General features: G+C 41.9%; 1 protein-coding gene across 8 annotated transcripts in view; it reads right to left on the minus strand.

Annotated features, from left to right (window-relative positions):
* Positions 1 to 21324, minus strand: part of ADARB1 (adenosine deaminase RNA specific B1) — an 85033-nt gene that overhangs the window by 50951 nt on the left and 12758 nt on the right. For 6 of the 8 annotated variants that reach the window (XM_075153841.1, XM_075153849.1, XM_075153843.1 and 3 more), the window contains one exon: positions 9656 to 9692. The exons of 1 other annotated variant lie outside the window; for it this stretch is intronic. The gene's annotated coding sequence lies outside the window, so the exon portion shown is untranslated. Of the gene's footprint in view, positions 1 to 7035; positions 7124 to 9655; positions 9693 to 21324 lie in introns of those variants that run through there. One more of the 8 variants, XM_075153845.1, reaches the window with a different exon arrangement.

Here is a 21324-nt window from a genome sequence, read left to right on the forward strand (position 1 = left end):
TCAACTGCAATTATCACTGTGCCAGGCCACAGAGATTTTGGGAAAGTGAGAGCTGATGCAAGTATCAGGTCCAAGCCTGAATTAGAAGAAAAATAGGAAAAGGTTAGCTCTCCTGATTTATCGCCCTCAGAAGCGTGATGCCCAGTGGTGTTCATCCCTCACAGCCCAGACGGAGTGTCACCACTCTCCTAACAAACACGGTTTTCAAAACTCACATTTGCTGCTGCTGGAGGGAGGGTAGGAAAACAGCCAAGTCTGCAGCACGGGCCAGGCAGCTGGCACAGCAGCCGCCTTGGTCTGTGTTGTTATTCGGATGCTTAAAGCTTAAGTATTTATTAAGATAAGCTTTTATACGGCTGTTGACTCTAAACACAAATCTTGGTGCTTTGCTAGGTAGGCTCAGACCTGGCTTAATTTTTCCATTAGTTTTAGCCTTGGTGATTATTTTTGAAGCACAGTATAAAGAGACTTTTTTCCCCCTCCCAGGAAAAAAAAAAAACCAAACACACCAACCCAACAAATAAGCAATGTTCTTACTGAAGTACTAGAGCTGCTAAGGAAACATTTTACTGTACTGCCACATTTGCATTATATAGCATCAGCATAATTCCAGTGTAACAAAGGGAAATTAGTTGACTGTAATCAACAGGACTTGTAAATAATTGCCACCTTATTTAGCACATCAAACCAGCTCCAGTTACTCCTGCAGCACCGCAGCACGCTCAAGGACAAAAGACTTTGACAATTCACGTTTGAATTACTACAGACATGATCAGCGAGCTACCTGAGCTGAGCCAGAAGTGAGAAACGCTGTACGGCTGCCTCACACTGCCGTACCAGGGATAAACCCTCCTGAGGAACTGGGTCTGGGCTCAGCACCACATCCCCACTGCTAAACATCCTGTTCCTACAGCCTGAAGTAGAGGAAAAGCAAGATCCTGTCTGCTAAAAGCATAGGTAAACAGGAACTCCAGTTGCATAAGTATTTGTATAAATTAAAGTAGACTGTTGGTGGCAATACTGAAGTTTATAAGAAATAGAATTTACACAGGTTTGTTTTTTTTTTTTTTTATTATGTAAGTAAGTGTGCTAAACAGATTTTGGAATAATCAATTAAGATAAACAGCCAGGAAGAAGGACAGTTGACAGAAGAGCTGTAAGGTACATAAGGAGATGCAATACTAGAGTAATAAATAATGCAGTCAAATGACACTAAGCTGTCTGTCCACATTTTCTAATGAAGCGTTTGCATTCTTTTAAGGTTTAACCATATGTGTTTAAGAGTTAGGCTAAATATATTCTTGGTGAATATAAAGAATGACCACATTTTTTCCCTATCCTTTCCTTATAAAAAAACACACTTGAGAAAAGTTAGTGGTGCTCAGCACTTCCCTCCAGCACCCAGGACTGCAACAGCGGATTACGCCGGTGATGCTCTCTCGCTCACCTGCTCTTTTGGAGAAGTCACCTAGCACAGACACCAGGCTCGTAAGCCCAGCCGAGCTTGGCTGACCACCTACCAAGCCTGTGTCTCCGCCTTGTGCTTTCCCATGCTTTGGTTCCCTAGACATCGTGCTGCAGGCACTGAAACTCATCCTGCATGGAGCGGAAAAGAGGGTTCAGGAGAGCGTATCGGGTTGGATACGTGATGGATACGTGATCCCATCACTACATTTCAACTCAACAATGCACGTTCCCACTGCGTACAAAGCCATGCACACACTATCTTCCCAGGCAGGGAAGAGCTAGAAAAAGAATTACTAACAGATATATAATATTTTAGTATACTAACAGATACAGATTCTTGGTTCACGGGCTCCACAAGCATCCATAGACTCCTCCCTTTACATGGCAAACAACCGCTCTACTGATCTAGACTGACCCTACTTGACCCTACTCTAAAACTGTCCAACCAAGGCTAGGATTTGACTTTGATGCCTAAAGCAAAGAGTAAAGTACACTTAAAGTCTCTTTTAGAGCACCAGGGGTGGGAAGCTATGCTGGGAAGTTGTGTATTTTTCATTACAAACCCCCTATCCCAAGCACATCACTACCGCAAGAAGACAGCGTGCATTTTGTAGAAGTAACACATCACTGATTACAACAAACTTTAACAACCACCCTCTTAAAGACAAAAATACTTTGAAGAGGATGAATTAGATGTACTTATTAATGAAGTCCAAATAACGTCTACTTTTCCTAGCAAATAACATTCAAACAGTACGTATAACATGTAGGAGACAGTACTTAGCTGGGGCAGAGAGAATGAACTTCTCAGCACTTTTTGTATACATATTAATTAGGAGACTAATCTTCCAAACTGTAGTCCATGGATTTTTTTTATTTTTCACCTGGCTTCCAGAGGTACAGGATTAGGTAATTTAAAAAAAAAAAAAAAAAAAAAAGATTTTTAAAATCCCTTCCATATAAAATAGGGCCCAGGGATGGTTTCAGAAATTGGCAGTAGATTTTTTCAGAAAAAGGACTCTGAATTCAGGCTGCTCACTACAGAAGAGAGCTTCCTCTCTTGCCAAGGCATGCTTGATTACTTCTGAAATCATTAGTAATTCAGTTATCATTTCACTTTGAAGAAGGAACAGCGTTTTTGACTTCGACCTTCCAAACTTTTATTCGAGCAGCTTTCATAATGCATCAAAACTGCAATAATGAACTCATTCACTGCTTGTAAGTAATCCATTTAGCAACAGACGTCCAGAAACCTCTCAGGTCCTACAGGCACAAAGTCTCTGCACTGCCTCAGCATCAAGGTTTGGGAATCGTCGGTGGCATCTGAGCAAGGACAGCTTCCAAAAGGACTCCACTGAAGCCATGCATTTGCCTCGGACAGCAGGTGTGAGTAAACTCTCAAGTTTTATTCCTAAAAACCTGCGCCGGGATAAGTGACACAACTATAGTAACACTCTCTGAAAGCACTAGAAAAACTTTTATTTTGGAAAAAAAAAGTAAGAATAAAGGATAAAGCTTAATTGCTGCTCAGAGATTTACGGAGCTTTCAAAAATAACAATAAAGAATAATTGACATAAATATTAGTTAACTGATTTGGTCAGTGCATATACAGCATTTTATACATAGAATAGGACTGCGGAGAAAGCCTGCTCCTTGGCTGCCTGAACAGCTAAAATAAATTCAGGTTTCAACTGTACTATGCTGGTGTAGTAGCAGGGATTTTTGCTTTTAACATGGAGCAACAACCCAAAATCCAGCTGTTAGCTAAATACACTCACTGAAGCCAAGTGATTCTGCATAGCAGCACACTCTGCAATATTTAGACCACAAGCAGTACTGCAAAAAGCTTTCCTTTTCTAAATGCATTACATGCCAGCCATGTCAAACAGGAAAATGACATCGAAATGTATTCTAATGTAAATGGAGTAATGAAAAAGTAGAGTATATTTACACTTTTAACACTCTCCTGGTTTTGAAGTCTCTATTTCCCATAGAGTATTTCCAAAGATAGGAAGAACACCAGAAGTACTTCAAAATGTACTAGCCAACACAGCTAGCCAATATTTGCTTTTATTTCTCCAAGAGCCTACTTGAAAGATTTTAAACTAAAAAAAAGGCTATAGCCTGCCTATAGCAAGTACACACTACATGAGTACAGAGAGAGATACAACCTGCATTTCTTTTGTTTGAATATTCTGTATATTCACTGCACAAAAAAAAAGTTGTGAAGGACTCTTAACAGCTATATTGGTTTATCCTCATTGAGGAAAAACTAGATATACCTTGAAAGAAAAATTTAGCTGCTAAATTTTATGTTTTATGTTAAGAGAGAATGGCATACGTGCAAAAAAACATAACCCGACAGATAAAAGAAAACTATTATTAGAAGGGAGTAGAAGTCAGAAAGCTGCAGCTTTAGAGAAGTTTCATATTTGTTAAAAAGTACTCTCCTTCTAAACTTGGAAAGCTAAGTGAAATAAAACGTTGGGAGATGCTGAAGGATTCAAAAATATTTTTTTACCCTATAAATCCAAACAGAAAACACGGAAATTGCCCTTATCAATGAAGGTTCAAACCTCACCTGAAAGCTTCTACATTCACAACCCCCGCCCAGTACGTTGTTTTGTCTGTACAGCAATTAAAACACTACCTTTCCGCTCCGACCGTTTCTTCCTCCTCCGTTTACAGCGCCGCCGGACCGCGCTGAAGAGGGTCCCCATGCTGAGAGTCGCGGCTAGAAGAGATGCCATGCACACACCTACAGTCCACCACCGCCAGCCCGCCTCGCCAGCCTGCTGCACCCCCGCACTCCCTCCTAACGAGGCAGCGACGTATTCCTGAAAGGAAGGTTACCCCTGCGTTGCCTTGCGCTCTCTTCCCCTAGCCGAACCGCAGGATGTGCCGCACAGTCCGGTGAACAAAGATGAACAAACGCTGCAGCTCGTCCCCACACGCCGCAAGAGGCACATGTGACAATTAACCCTTCGGTATGTGAAAGGGGCAAGGAAGGACAGTTTTCTTAAAAGGACGATATCGAAGACATCCTCTACTGGGTGTGGAAAGGCAAATTTATTTTTATTTTGTCATTAAAAAAGGTGGGCAACTCTTTGGTGTGGTTTAGCCTTATACATAACTCAGAAACAAGGAGCGACATAAGCAAGGAAACGTTTATACATCCTAGTGCATGAAACCAGAATGCCTTCAGCATCCTTTATAATTGCTTCTCATGTTCTTAGTCATGTATTTCACACATTGCCTAGAAATGCACAAAATATATTTGTGAATAGCAGGAATACACAAATATGCAAATCTCAAAGAGCAATGTTTCAGTCACACATTTTCCATGCCAGGTCTTACCAAGAGACTTCCCAATGTCAACAATAACTGTAGCATTTTCCAGCCTTTTAATAAACAAAAAAGCAACATGTGACATTATCCTGTTTCCCCAATTTGAGCAACCAACCGAACACATGTTCTTCCTGTGGATCAGCAGCACAGACTGGGAGTTGCAGCTATCCTTTAATCCTGCCTGTAGATTAAACCTCACAGGACAGAAAACATCTTCCAGCAGGGGATGTTTGCAGGTGCAAGCTCCACAGGTTTCTTCAGTGTGTTACTAGAGTGAGGAGACTTCTCTGACAAGTCACCTTCACCTGCTCTCAGACCTTCATTTCTCAGTATATCAGGCCTTGGCTCTGTGGAAGACAGCACATGATCAAATCTGGATAAACTCTGGTAGATGACTTAAATGCACCATCATATTTTGACAACTAGCCAGGCTGGCATTTTTTGAAAAACATTGCCACTGGCATCTTAAATTAGCAGTACTTCACTAACCAAAACCCACACTCAAGCTCACCACTGGGATTGGGTTGAACTGCTAACATGGAGCCCTACCTCTCCGCCTCCTGTTCCCTCTGCTGGCACTTGTACTCCAGATCCCAGGTAACAGCTTTTTCATCTCCAGTCCGTGATGGAAAGCTTCTGAGATTGAGTTAACTTGTTGACTGAAATTATTTCTGCAGGAAGCCTAAGTGCTAAGGGCTGCAAACTTCCCCGCTTACTTCAGAGGAGCTGAAGTTCTACTTCAGCATCTATGTTAATGGACACTACTTCACTGAGGATGAAGAAATATCAACAGGACCATTCATGCTCAGTTTACACAACTTAAAAAGAGGAACTTGCCATGGTGGAACAAGCCACCAATGCCACAGTCATGCTACCACATGTTCACCAGCATCAAGAAGCCCAGGAGGAAATGAGTCCCATCATCATCTAAGACCAACTCCCCAAACCAGACTTCCCTGGGGCAATAAGGTGTGATCTTCCTTTGCAGCAAACATAAGGTCAGGCGTTTTCTTATGCTTCCAGCATCTCTCCTTTCTTTACTAAATACTGTCCGCTTTGGCTCACAGACCAGAGACACGCTCTGGATTAACATAGCAACACTTCTCCCTTCAGGGAAATGAGAAATAGCCTTATTTAGAAGTGACAATAGTCTGACATCAGGCCCTGCAATGCTACATCCCAACGGGTCTACATGGTCACGGCAACATTAAGGCAGTCATCAAGGAAACCCCAGTGAAGCTCACAGCTCCAGCGTCAGCCTGGGCACTAGCTGTGCATGGGCAGAGCGCTTTCCCATCTGACCAGACCTAATTTAAGACTGAAGTTAGTGGTTCTGTGCCTCACTAGTTAACAGTTTCAGGCCAAGTTTGACATTTAAATCCACATTAAGCTGTGCATGACGGGGAAAGGACAAGGAGGGTGAGGTATCTACATCTACACAGCCTCGAAGGAAAAGCACCATTGATACACAGAGAGAAAAAGGGAAAAAAAACATTCCTTTTGTTCCTTTGAGCAAACAGCATACTTTGTAAAAAGCAAAAAAAGCACCCTGTGAAACCACTGAGCTCTTTACCATAATTATTCCAGCTGTTGAAACTTTTACCACCTTGTTCTCACCACAGGTGAAAAAGATGTACATAACAATGTGTATTTCTCCTTCCCTTTCAGGGAAGTGTTGCTGCATTAGGTAATGAAAGTTCAAAAGCAATTTTGCTTTCAACAATTAATTTTGCCCTAACCTGCCAGAGATTTGGTTCACAGGACTTGGTGTAGACTGAAAAAAGACTCCGCTGGCTCACCCCTGTAGCTCTCCTCTCCAAAGCAGCTCTTGCTCTACTGACTACTGCTCCCGAAAGCAAAGCGCCTCTGGGGTATGAGAATCAGGAAGAAGATCTGAAATAATTTTAACTTGAAGAATGACAGCTTTCAATAGAGAGGAAAAAAGTCTCTAAAATCTGACTACTGACTAAAGAACGTACACAATGCACTTGGGAGAGAAATTTAGTGACCCACTGCATTCATTTGCAGTTGGCACATTAACAACAGTTTTAGGAAATAAAAAAATATGTAATCTGTAATATGCATGAGATTCAATATTCAATATCTGAAAATATATTGCAAAGTCTGCATGATTAGAACAAAGGCAGTTAAAAACTGAATGCAAGGAGGCAAATGCGACACACCAGAACAAAAACGTGGCATTCAGTTTTAAAGTGTACCTTGGAAGCAGTAAATCCCGTAACATCTTGTATTTCACAGATTCAACGCCCACAGAGGCATCAAGGAGAAACTGGACTGCCTGGACTGCTTCTCCAAAGAAAAAGCAATTCCCAGAGGGAATTCAGTTACATACCTACACATCTTGAATACTTCCATCTCACTTGCATCACTGAATTAGGAACACAGAGACACTAAAGAACAAAGGTGTCCTCCATCAAAACCCCAGAACTAACCCAAGTGAGACCAGAGGCTCACTTTCCATCAGCAAGACTGATGGAAAAGTTCAGTAGCTTCTCAATTCTCTCCTCTACCACCTAGATCGCTGGAACAAAGCCAGCCTAGGTTTCTGTGGATTTACGGCTTGTGATAGATGGGGTTTTGTGGCTAAGTATTTGCGAGTTCCACCTGGAGACCCTGTAGCTGTGGCATCTGCAGTCCCTTCCCATCTAGGTTCCCTAGCACCAGGAGGCTCGAGGTCATGCTGCAGCCCTTCTGCCAGACACAGCACTTAGCAAGGTCTCCTTCACCCGACACTCTTCACAAAACTCATAGGAATAATCTATCATATTTTTAGGTACCCACCAGACTCACTTCAAATAAGATAAGTTGGAAAGCTGCTGGGAAAAGGAGAAAGAGGACAAAAAGAGTTTGATCACAGAAAACAAAAGAAAGTCACTACTACTTTTTTTCTTTTTTAAAATATATTGCATGAAAATCTCTATGCACCAAAAACATCTTTGCAAATCTCATTTACTTACAGATTTGGCCACTATTATCAGCTTACTTTATACAGTCTTTGAAGAAATAGTCACACACCATATTTTGTAAGCACTCTGGTTTGTTTTCCCCGCATGCAATTCATGTACTTTTCAAGCACAAGGATGGCATTACAGGCCAACAGCAAGTTTTCCTTCGAGTTTCGTGTACTGCAGCAAGAATGAATATAAATTAGCAGCAACCGCTAGAATTTGTAAAGGCTAATTACAGCCTGAGCATTTGCTCAGCACAGCAGATCTCAAAACACAAAGCTGCTGGCTGCACACCAGAAACCCCAAGAGCTCTGATACCATATGCCTCAGCTTGCAGTTCAACTCCTCAGGTGATTAAGTCTGCTCCAACAGCACCATCTACTGTTACACCACATAAACAATTGATTTTACATCTATTACTCCCTTGACCAAGGAAGTCTAGAGCCCAGTTCCAAATTAGAAATAACTTACGATGTTTGCAGATTTATTCTACAGTAAACTATTTTGGAACATATATTTATTATGAAGTTTTGTTCTGTATCCTTCTTACTGGCTTACTTTGAGGACTGAACATCTAATTTTAATGTACATGATTTCTGAAGGACTCCTCAAGTACCCATGACTGTCAGAAATGTATTTAAGATGTGCTTCCAAGGAAAAAGTGGTAACCATTCAGAGAAGAAAACTGAGCAGCCTAGATCTCCCAGTAAGTAACATCAGTATTTTCATCATCATTTAAAAGACAATAGATGCAGTTTTGCAGTGGTGCTAAGGAAAATAATAGCTAATTGAAAAAAAAATCTAAAATAATTTTAAAGGAGGTTAAAAAAGTCTCAAAGATCTTGCAGTTATTTTATAAAAAGAAAAAAGCATCATGCAGGTAGGGTGATACTTGGCATTAGGAGACAGACTTACAAATTGGACATATTTCCTCCTTTCCCACCACAATCAGTTATCAAGCTCGGCTCAAACACTCAAACTCTCAAGTCCTACATGCCAGCTTTGCATTTTTATTTTATTAATATGGATTGGATACAAATTTGCAGTCAGAAGGTGTTGTGGTTTAACCCATCAGGCAGCTAAACACCACACAGCCACTCACTCGCTCCCCCCCTGCAGTGGGATGGGAGAGAGAATCGGGGGGAAAAAAAAAAGTAAAATTTGTGGATTGAGATAAAGACAGATTAATAGGACAGAAGAGGAAGGGAAAATAATAATAATGATAAAAGAATATACAAAATAAGTGATGCACAATGCAATTGCTCACCACCCACTGACCGATGCCCAGCCAGTTCCCGAGCAGTGGTTGCCGCCCCCCAGCCAACTCCCCCCAGTTTATATACTGAGCATGACGTCATATGGTATGGAATATCCCTTTGGCCAGTTTGGGTCAGCTGTCCTGACTACGCTCCCTCCCAGCTTCTTGTGCACCTGGCAGAGCGCGGGAAGCTGAAAAGTCCTTGACAAGGGTAAGCACTACTTAGCAGCAACTGAACCATCAGTGTGTTATCAACATTCTTCTCATACTAAATCCCAAACACAGCACTATACCAGCTACTAGGAAGAAAATTAACTATTCCAGCCAAAACCAGGACAGAAGGTAAGTAATTTTCTGTAGCATGTACGTCAACTTGATACAGTTCGATATTTCTTAACAATATTTTCTCTATTTTCAAACTGTACTGATCCAATATCTTTGAAAGGGTTTAATGTACAAACATAAATAAAAGTTATATGTAAAATAATAAATAAAGTTTTAAATAACTCTTTAAATACATTAAGATGAATTCTCTCCTCCAAGTTATGATCTGAATGCATCAATCAGAAAACAAAGAATCTCGATAGATATTTGCAAATATAGTCTGCTTACCTTTTTAACTATTAGAGACACATGCTGATTCTGCAACCTGCAAAAAGAGGGAACACAAATACAGTTAGTATTGTTTTCTTTTACAAATTCAAGTGCATTACAAATGGCAACTCCTGACCTTAAAAGTGACAAATTTCTGATTCTGCATGTACCCAGTCACAGAGCCAACTCCCTTGTAACCCCAGCAAAGAACAGGGGAGAAACAACTCTGGACATATCTGGTTGGGGGGAGGAGGGGGCGGAATCAAGACTGAAGCTGCTTAGTACTTGGGGCCAGGAGAAACATCCCAGAGGTACAACAGCTACTTAGCAGAACCCAATCTGCAATCTCTGCACCTTCCAGCAGAAAGGGTCAGCAAAAAATTTGGCCAATAATGGCTTAAAACTAAAATCAACATCTGTTTTACCACAGCCAACTTATCCTGCAAGCAAATCTAAAGTTGTCGTCTTGTTAGAATTTTTTTTTTAATTTAGATATTAAATTTTATTTTTAGTGGTTGATTTTAATCCATATAAATGACACCTCACACTACAAACCCCTTTTAAAACACTAGTTTTTTGATACCACTGGCATCAGCTTGCATTCTCCTGAAGTGCCTGCAAAACTGGAAAATCCCTCAACTACCAGCAATGGGGTAGGAAAGAAATGGCAGATGAAGGGTAAGAAGGATACAGGATAACAGGAAAGACTAAGGCTACAAGAAATTGTCTTTTATTTCCATAAATATATATAAACTGCAGGGCTGTTCAATCAGGAACAGATGGTTTTATTTTTACAGATAACCTCCTCATTATAAGAAAATATTTATGTGATTTTATCAATGTGAAGATACGCTATTCTAAAATGGCTCAGCAAATCACAGAAGCTATTTCCAAAGCAACAGAGTATTTCAGTCCAGTGGCTACATTCTGCAAAAATACACGTGCAGTCCAGCAGTTGATCGCAGTGGGGACACCACCTGTACCTGTAAAGGATTTTGATATTTGCACCTTGAAATGACAAAAATTGTCTGCTGTTACACTGCTTACAAGAGGGTGCTGACACCCTACAAAAACTTTCACTAAATTTAAGTTATACAGCATGCACAGCACAGCTATGGACAATACAAACTGATGGATGCATATATCGTATCTTAAACTGTTTTGGTCAAGTTAGACAAGAAGGGATCTGACACACTATTTAAAGTCCATATAGTAGGAGATTGCATTAATGCAATCTTGGGGTTTTTTCAAGGACATTTCAATTTCCCAACACTTCATGGCAGCATTTTCCAATAATCCAGAAAAATATGCCAATAGTATATTGGTCTTACCACAAAGTAGTAGAAATGCCTAGAAAGCTCAACGCAGTGTCAACTGAAGTCAGCTTCCCACGCTGCAATGGACTATACTCAAGCCCATCAAATGGGGATACAGTATTTACAGCATGATGATTTATCATTTCCTTTAATATTTTCCCAACTTAGTATACCCATATCCACCCAAAACTCTTCCAAATCCTTGGAATATGAGCTATAAACTATGTGCGATGTGAAATTCCAGTACCTGTGGCAACATCCACCAAAAAAAACCCAAAGATTTCTTTTAAAATGAGTTTTTGATAATTCTCATTCTACACGGGCATTGCTTTATTTAAAGTTATAATTAATCCTGAGACAACACACCGCTAGTAATTTTTAACTAAGTTTTTACATTAGTATAGCCTCAAGTTGTTTTAGAAACTGTATTCCTTATATGCCGTATCACCCCAGTCAGAAATTCCCCGAGTTTCAAACAAACTAAACAAACACAATTCATGCAATTTGGGACTTCAAATAAGTTTACCACTAAGTGCAAAAAATCCTTATATATTGACAGCTGCAGACAGTTTTACAGGGTAAGAACCAGCCCACAGGCACGACGCATAAGGAACAGTTTTACAGTAAAAAAAGGTATCTAAAAACATATCTACAATGAAAATCCAAACGTTTATTTTCTAACTCTTAGTTTTCTAGCTGGCAAATCGCAGCAGTCCAAGTCCATACAGAAGGAGGTGAGCGGCAGCTGGCAGGGCGGGCAGGCAGGGTAGGCACTGCCAGCTTGCCCAGACGGGGCTGGGTGCTACTCCTGCAGGGCACGGTCACGCTGGCACCACAGAGCCTTTGCCCACCCCCAAGACACTACATTCATCTGCTCACCACCAGGAGAAAATGCTTATTTTAATTTTTTTGTTTAAAAAAAGCACTTATGTTTTAATCTCATTCAAACTGGGCACGCCATGTCGTTTGCGCTGGGTTTTTGTAGCGGGCAGAGCCATGTGTGCAGACACCTGCTCGGGGCTGCGAGGGCGTTCCGTCAGCAGAGGATCGCTCTGCCCTGAGGTTCTGTGGCTCCCGCACCAACGTCAGCAGAAGAAAAGGCCCCCAAGAGCCAGCTTCCAGCCCAGAGCCCGCGGTCCGGCACTAACCCCCTCCGCCAGCAAGCACGGGCTGACGAAGACAGCTTCGCTGCTGAAGGACTGTGAGCAGTAAAGAGGGGCGGAGGAAAAATTGAGACTTATAACACCTTAAGCCAGTAAAGACGCTAAATGGGAAAGAAAAGGAAATAATATAAAAAACAGGAACAAACCTCTCGTCTTCTATGCATCCTACCTGGCTCTGCCTGGTGGCAGATGGATACCTCAGGGCTTGCTCAAGTCATAACATGCCTCCCCACCACCTTTTTACAGGGAGACCGGTGTTTGCCTGCCGGGAGGGGCTCCTCTAGGAGCTCAGCACCTCCCTGCAGCACCTCCACATTGTTACTTCCCAAAAAAATCAGTAAACTAATTATGAATGTCAGGAAACAGGCCCTGAAGACAGATGTGCACATTGCCCTTGTTGGTATTTGCTTCCCTCGTGAAACTACAATTGTCACTTTAATACAGGTTTATCCTCCTACCACAGACAGGAGTAAAATAAAGAGTTCAAAAGCAAGCCTTAGAAGATGAGTTCTTTTTCATCACATGGCTGGAATAAAAACTAAAAAGCAAAACAAATGGAAATCAAGCAACTTCCAAACAGCTTCATTTCTAAAAGTGACTAGTGAGTTTATTCACCCAAAGAAGTTTGGAAACACACCCCACGTGATTTCTCCCAGGGCAGCAAAGGATACTTGAAACTCATTTGAAGAACACATCATGCTGGACATCTAGGACTTTCTGAAAATACTAACTTTTTAAAGCTCAACTGAAAACATTTCAAGGCAATGAGAATCAAATCAGAGATCTCGATAACTAACTTCATTACAGAGACTGCATCTCACATGTATAAAACAGCATCTCTAGTTTCTCAGAGGTAATCTGCTGGCCCTTTGAAAACTGCCTTAGCAGAAAGGCACTGAGAAGCGCATCCAGCTAAAATCTTGAGGTCTTCATTGGTCAACAAATAGTACTAAAATCTTTGAGGAAAGAGAAACATTTCAAGGCTCTGCTTAAGCAATGAAGATCTCCTTCCTTAAAGGCAATGAAGGCCTCCTTGGCTTGGCGGGTGTCCTGCGACTCCAACTACAGCTATCACTGCCACCTTGCCTGAACAACACCCTGCCCCACCCCAGGAGCCACCAGCACATCCCAGGCCCATCTCCTCCAGCCCAGAGGAGCAGAGGCACACCACCAGGCAGGGACGCATGTTATGAGGTCAGAGGATGGGACGCCCCATCCGGGCTCCTCCATGGGAGGGCCACAGCCCCAGGTCCCAGGTCCCAGGCGTGACACCAGCAGAGGAGTCAAGGGGAGCAGGCACCCTTGCGTTGGGCACAGGCGCAAACACGTCCGTGTTTCCCTCGGGTAACTGACAGCGATTTTCCAACGTAATTTAAATTTGCAAGATGCTAGATGCATCGATTCAGTTCTGTAAGATTTTGGGGAAAAAAGTATGGCCAGTCACAGAGACCTCCAAGACACCCACCCACAAGGAACAGGAGGTCCCACCTCAGGACACAAACCTGCAAGAACCACCCAAACGCAAGGTAACTATCTGGAGGCACTCACCACCACCTGTGTGGACAGGACAAAAAAAATGCTAATTCCAATCTTTACATACTTACTTTCCCATTTATTTTACTTTTCCAGTGTTGAAAAACACAGGTAAGCTGCCGAGGCACCTCAACTGCATGCATCCACATGACAAAAAACACAGGTATGTTAAACCCGGTGTCATCTACCCTTCCAATTTCAATGCTGGCTCAGGAAATAACACTGCTTAGAGGTGGAATGCCAACTGCATTGTTCAGCTCATTTTTTGCTCAGTTTGCATCCTGACACAGATTGCGTCAAGACATTTCACAGAGAGGTCAAACAAGAAACTCAAAAGACAGTGTATTTTTCATGCAGACACAGCCACGGTTTTTGCTAACTGATTTGCACCCTCCCTAGGCACCAGAGGAGCTAGGTTTTTTATTAATTAACATAGACTTGCTTCAGCCTCTCAAGCGCAGATTAAGGCAAGCAGCCGGAAGAAACCTTTACTCTAGTCTGACCTGTCCTCCCTTTCCTCCACTGGGACACAGGCGAGTGCCAACACACTCCAGCTGCAAAGCAAATGCAGCTGATTATGATTTTTTGGTTGGCTGTATTTAATTTCTAGAATTCCTCCCTCCAGGTATTTTTCTATACCATCTTCTTCTCTTTCAATTAGGAATCTTTCCCGCTTCAAATTGCCACCACCAGTTTCCAATGGGAAGGGTGCCTCCAGTTTGAGACCAGCTGTGAACAGTTACCAGGGTGCCACTCTTCCTCTTCTCCCATTCTCCCAAGGAGCACGGGGAAGAGATGCCTTCATGGCAGATTTTGCTCCTGACTGCAGAAAACTATAGAGTTAGCCTGCAACAGAAGACATGACACGTCTTTTCATACACAAACGGAACGAGTCTCTGCCGTAAACTATAAACTCAGTTCAACAGCACAACTACAGAACGGGGTTTTCCTCTGGAAATAGTTTTTTCTATCTAAACATGAAGAAACAATTTGACATCTATGATGGTACCTGCCTTAACTTATCAGACTGAATTAATGAAATAATAGCCCAAATCCAAACCACAACCCCTATATCCCTTTTAAATTGCTCATTTAAAATTCTAAAATAAATTAGGAAAGACCAGCAACCGATCATCATAATGAAAAAAAAATAGTTTAAGAAAAAAGGATACACATGCTGCAACTGGAACAAGCAGGAAGTGTAGTTCATACACAATACAGAGCGGTCAAATGTGTCTCCTTCCCTTGGCGTAAAAGAAACGCTTTTTTTGAACTTACGTATAGAAAGGATCTGTAAGACACTGCAACCAAGTTCACCGACACTTCAAAAGCTATAAAAATTCAGCAGCTATTACGCAACAGGAATCAGGTTAGTATCCATAGGAAAAAGAAGTATGCTACTCCATGAAGTAATATCCAAGCTATTACTGCTTTCGCTGCATAAGGTTATGTTTATCATTTATTCTGGAACACTCAAAGATTCAAACCTGTTCAGGAACAAATACAGACGTAAATTATTTTTTCAAACATTCTCTCACCAAAAATGGTTTCACATATTCACATAATATCAGTAAGGAACTTTTCATTTCTGATTTTTAATTTTGTGACCCCCTACAGTTGAAAAATTATATTAACAAGGTGTTGATGTACAGCCTAAAGCCTCAATATAAAATTTCAATACTGAAACAACATTATTTCAAAATCAAAGATTTTAATGCCACTCCACTCTTCTAACAGGATCACGACATCCCATGTATAAGAGCAGTTACCTTAGAAGAGAATGCAACTGAAGCCAAAGGAATTATTCACATGAGCAAGATTACCATAAATGTCTTCAGGAAAATCCAGGCTTTAATCTTGTTTATCATGATTTCACTATAGCTAATGTTTAAACATTTACATTACTCATTTAGTTGTTTTAAACATCAGTCAAATTGAAATAGTACAATACTGCAATCTTGAGACTAAGTAGCAATTTTGAAAGACAATTGATTTCTTAAATTCCTTTGAAAGTAATTTCTCTGTTCCTTATTAGTACTCTTTAGACAACAGCTACAAGGAAAAGATTAGTCTGGACTACAGACAGACTGTGGATGAGAATTTATGCTAGGGGACCAGCGGGGACAGGACAACCCACCCATCCCACCTGCACTAACCCATTCTGGCGCTGGAAGATGCTCCACCGAGAAAGCTGCTGAAAGCTGTTGTCTCTGCTACAGTAAGCACCCAGGGGTTTCTGCTTAACACATCCTGAAAAAAAATACCTGTAAAATGGTATTTTTTGCATCCTCTTGCATGCTTGTTCTACATACATTCAGCATATAATAGAGGACTGCAAATCTTTCTTCCTTTGAACAACAGTGATATTTTTAAGACTTCAGAACAAGGCAGGCTGATTATTTTTGTTCTTACTTCCTCCCTAGGGCAAAGATAAGATGCACGTGAGCTACCTGGACATTTTGTACCTTAACATTAGACTTCAGAAAAATGCCTCAGAAATCAATGTTTGGTAAAAAGATGCAAAATATTTATCACTCAGTTTAACAGTGTTCAAAACCATGAGATTATGTCCTGCATTAAGGACATACTAATATCTTTTCTAGTCTTTACCATGGGAAGTCACTCTCCACAGCCCTTAAATATTAAGTTTACTGCTTCAGGACCTCCGAAACAATGCACCTTATTCACAGACTTCTACTTTTAAACACAGGACATTTTCTGCCAGGCAGGAAAGCAAACAGCTGCCGTCAACTGCTTCCAGCTGCCCGATGTAACAAGCGGCTGCTGACGAAGCTGGGAGACAGACCTGCGATTAGCAAAAGTGGGGTGAAGCATGCCCATGCCAAGCAGTGCCTTGTAACAAGACAGGAGCTCCCAGACCACTTCTGCAGACTGAAGAACCAACGTGATTTATCACTGGATTTAAAAGCAGAGCATTGAGTGAGACTAGGGTTGCCTATCTACACCTGACAGAGGACAAGTGACATGAAGGAGATTAAAAACCCCTCCTCTCAACAAGATCCAAGGGGCACAGGCGTACCCACACACACAAATGACTGCAGGAAAAAAACATCTCATGCAGCCCAGCGACAGAATTCCATTAATTTTATCAGTGATAAGATTAGAAGGCAACTTGATCGCAGTTATAGTGCCTATATAAAGAAAACAGCAGAAGAGGGTGCTGCAACTTCAGTAAAAAGAGTACACCAAGATAAAATGTACAGGTTGAAACAGGGCTTAACACAGATTTTGTTTGTGCACATTTTGAGCTTAGCCTTTGATATGAATCACGAAGCTAACCATTCTCCATCAGCCTGCAGCTTGCCAACAGCTTCCCCCACTGGGGGAAACAGCGTGAAACTGCATCCGCTGTGTTCAAAAAGCCAGGAAGCACAAACTAAACCAGGGAAACAAAAATCATGGATTGCACGCGTGTACCAAAAAGCCAGGGCACCCAACAGCAGCAGCGAGTACTCTGCCATCCCAAGCAATCATCCTATGTGAACAGACAGGTTGAGGTCACTGCCAGTGCACGCTTTATTATTACAATTTTTTTTTAACTAAATGTTATGCATTTAACATGGGAGGATTTCAGAGCTCTTTAATCCTTTGACTTTAACTTGCACATTAGAGGAACTCCATGCACAGGGAAGTTAAAAGATCACGGAAGAAACCTGAATCATGCTGTTTTCCTGAACAAAGGAGCGGGGCATGACTAGCTGGAAATCACATTTCCAGGTCAGTTGTTTTCTCACTGCTTCGCTATTTATGCATATATACCCATTTTGTGCTCTGGGCAGAGCTGAGGACCGCGGGAGAGCAATGCAGGGACAGGAGAGGGGCTAAGCTCAAAGGGAGCTGGGAAGGGGAAGGGTTGCCAAAGCTGGTTGCCAAAGCTACTTGCCAAAGGCTGCACAGAGCCGTAACTTTTGCCCTTCTCTTGCGCAGGGGATCACTCACATACTGGCACGCACAGCTCTCCCCCACTGTCCGGCTGCAGCTGTTTTCACAGCCCAACCTTGGGGCTGGACCGCAAGCAAGGACTCTGACCTACCTGCGGGCACGCGGTGGCCCTTGCCCTGCCACACAAGGTGAGGAAAGGGGTAGCAAACTGCCTTCATGCAGCAGGGAGCCAAAAAATCAGCGCCTGCATCTTAAATTGGGTTTTCTTCCCCGCAGAGGCCTGCTCAGGCTGTCGCAGCATGTAGGGAGAGCGCATGGCAGCAGCCTTGGCAGGCTGAACTCGAAGCACCCTGTGTTTGTAACTCAAGTCTCACCGACAGTCTGCATTTCCATGGTGGTGACTTCCAGGATTTTTGCGTGCGTGTCTCATCACTGCAATGTTTCTGGAAGAACCAGCTGCTGGACTTCTAAGAATATGAAAGTGTTACCTTTCACTTCTAAAAATCACATTTCTGCTTTTCCCCTACTACAAATATGAGCAGATTTGAAGAACTTCAAGCTAACTTTTGAGAGGGCTCAACTCCCAGTCAGTCTTCTGAGTTTCTGGAAGCCTTCCTTGGGACCTGGCAGTTGCAGCTGGCTATCAGGGATCTCATTAACACAAGACTCAAACTACTTCCAGAGTAGTTCCTTGTGTTATTCAAAATTAAATATCTGTATGTTAAAAAAAAAAAAAACCACCAACCACACTTATGGTGTAAAATCTGACTTCCATCACCACTCTGGTGTGTGGGCAGAGTGTTTGCCATCACAGAACATTAGACATTTTACAGCCACGTTGTGCAGAAACGGTACTTACCACCTTCTTACTAAAGAAATTGTAATACATCCCTGAGTCTGACGAGACCTGAAAGGGAAACGCCGGGTAGAGTTTCGATAGGGCAGGAGGAGAGTGAGAGAGAGGGAAGATGCTGGCATGACCCGGGCACAGGTCAGGAAGGCATGTCCAGAACAGACCCTTGGCTTGCATTACTTGCATACAGAAAAAGGTTTGAAAAGTCTTGTATATTGTGATTCTCAATCACAGCTGAGGGCAAATGGACCACAACTTGTGAGTGTATCAAGATGGGGACTCGAGACTATAGAAGACAATATTGATGCATTACCCCCATAGGCTGAGCTGTCAGTAAGTAACTCATACGCTCAGTTTCATTAGTCTTTTTGAGTTCAGATAAAGTTTGATAAATGCATTTTCAGATAATATAACATATCTTGCTGAGTATTAAAAGTTGCTCCTGATAGCCAAAGGAAATGAGGCTAACGAGAGCAGGAATACTTATGCCTACTTTATCTACCAACTAAATTATACGAAGTGGCCCCAAAGAATCTCCTAGCAAGACAAATCTGAAACTACATATATTTAAGAGGGGAAGAATTAATCAGTCAGTGGTGAAAGTTCCAGATACAGAACAATTTTCTTCTTAGCTTTTGTGTTTGAAAAGTTCCATTAAAAAAACATTTTAAACAATAGGGCTGAAAAAATTTGGTTAAAGGACTGTAAGCTTGAATAGAAACACAGATGTTCAAAACACAGTGAGCTGAAATAACTCACTTCAATGGTCCATATGAAATACAAAATGCTTCTCCCAACTTACAACCAAAAATCCACCTTGCCCTGTGTTTGTGGGCTGTTGAGCCAATGTCCAGCACTGCATAGCTTCCCAGAGCATGGGGATTCCCATACTGCTTGTGCTTTTTTCCGGGAGCATCCCAACCAGCTCAGCTTTACCCAGTTGCAACACCTGCTATAGCTGCGCCCCAGGAGCTTCGCCACGTCTCGAGCTGCTGCAGCTCTCGGTGCAGCCACAGCCAGGCTGGCACTCAGCGGGCACTTACTGAGTTGGCAGATGTGGCGATGCAGTGCCCTTAACCATCAGGCTGTGCTTTTCCCTTCCCAGTAGAGCGAAGGCTGGCTTATATTTCAAACTACCAATATTCAGGTCATCGCAACAAAAACAGAGGGAAACATAAAATACAGTGTTTAAACGTAAAGCTCAGCACATGCTGAAGTTGAAGTTATAATTCATGGCTAGCAGATTTCGTGTCTACAACATACAGCAAAAAGCCCGAATACAGGATCCAGATGATCCAAAAAATCAAAACAATGAAATGGCAGGCCATGAAGATAAGTATTTCTCCACAAAAGCTGGGCGATTCGCTTCTCCAAAGTACCAGTCTCCTATAACCTCATGGGAACTTTGGGGTTGATTCTCCCCTTCATTAACAGAGAAAATACGACTTTTCTGGCTTAACTACCACAGGTCACAGCAAATGCCATTTTCCACTGTAAATAGGTTCCTAGCTAGCCAGTCTCTTGGTTCTTATGCCAAAAGCTGCCCCCTCCCATTTATTTTTTTGGGGGGTGGTTTCTCCACCCTTTGTGCATTTATAGACACAAGTCCTTTCCAAATTCATTAGTTTTCCTTGAAAGCAAGGGTTAGGTTAGAGTAACTTAAATGGTGGTTGCTCACAAAACTATACTATGGTAGTAACAGCTACTAGTAGTCATGTTAGAAAAGAGGGGTGAAGAAATTTCGGTCTTAAAAAAAGGGACAAAAATGTAAGTCACGCGGTTTTTTACTCCCATGAGTTAATCAAATCTAAGTCTTAATAATGGGTGAGAGAATAATGGTATTTCAGTTACACATATTGAGCTTCAGATACTATTTTTAATATAATTTAGAGTAATTACAACATCTTGGTGGGATTTTTTTGTTGTTCCCACATCGGTTCCTCAACTTCAGTACTTCCATGTTTACTTTCATCTGTGTCGCTGTCAATATCTGTATTCCATAGGTAGTGTAAAGTCTATACTGCTGCTGCTGCCATTTGCTGGGATGTGACTTCATTTTGAATTCACGAAAGCGTTTTCCTGATTCATAAGCAATGCAGCCTTATAACTGTGATAACTGGGAGAGCTGGACAAATATTTACGGTGGAAGTTGCAAAAATTATTTTTAGAAGAAAAAAAAAAACACTTTGAATGGGCATTAATTCCTCTATGTATTAGTTGAGCCAACTGTTGAGTAAGACTGGCCAAAAAGAAAGCCTTGCTGAGCAGGAGCAGAAGGAGAAGCTTCAGAGAGGATCATAAGAAAGATGGGGACAGACTTTTTAGCAGGGCCTGTTGCAACACAACAAGGGGGAATGGTTTTTAACTAAAAGAGGGTAGATTTAAACTAGATATAAGGAAGACATTTTTTACAATGAGGGTGGTGAAACCCTGGAACAGGTTGTCCAGAGAGGTGGTAGATGCCCCATCCCTGGAAACATTCAAGGTCAGGTTGGATGGGGCTCTGAGCAACCTGAGCTAGTTGAAGATGTCCCTGCTTACTGCAGGGGGTTGGACTAGATGACCTTTAAAGGTCCCTTTCAACCCAAACTATTTTATGATTCTATACCCCATGAGACCCCAGCAGTCAAACTGTGTGTTATCATTTACTAGAGATCTCAAGTGCATCAGTGAAGCACTGGTTAGAAGCAGGCGTAATGACCTCGCCTAGATTTTCAAATGGCTTTTGCCAGTGTCCCCCCCCTCAAGAAACTGCACATTTTTCGTAATAGTCACCATCATCAGTCAGATGGGGAAGTGACAGAGCTGGAGTTAATACCACTTGTATCAATAAAAATAAATCAATACAGTATTTGATAGAACACCATAATAACTAACTAGTTCTGCAAAGATGATGGCGACTTCCAGAACAAGAGGGCT

Source organism: Calonectris borealis, chromosome 6, assembly GCF_964195595.1.
Source record: "Calonectris borealis chromosome 6, bCalBor7.hap1.2, whole genome shotgun sequence".
NCBI lineage: Eukaryota > Metazoa > Chordata > Aves > Procellariiformes > Procellariidae > Calonectris > Calonectris borealis.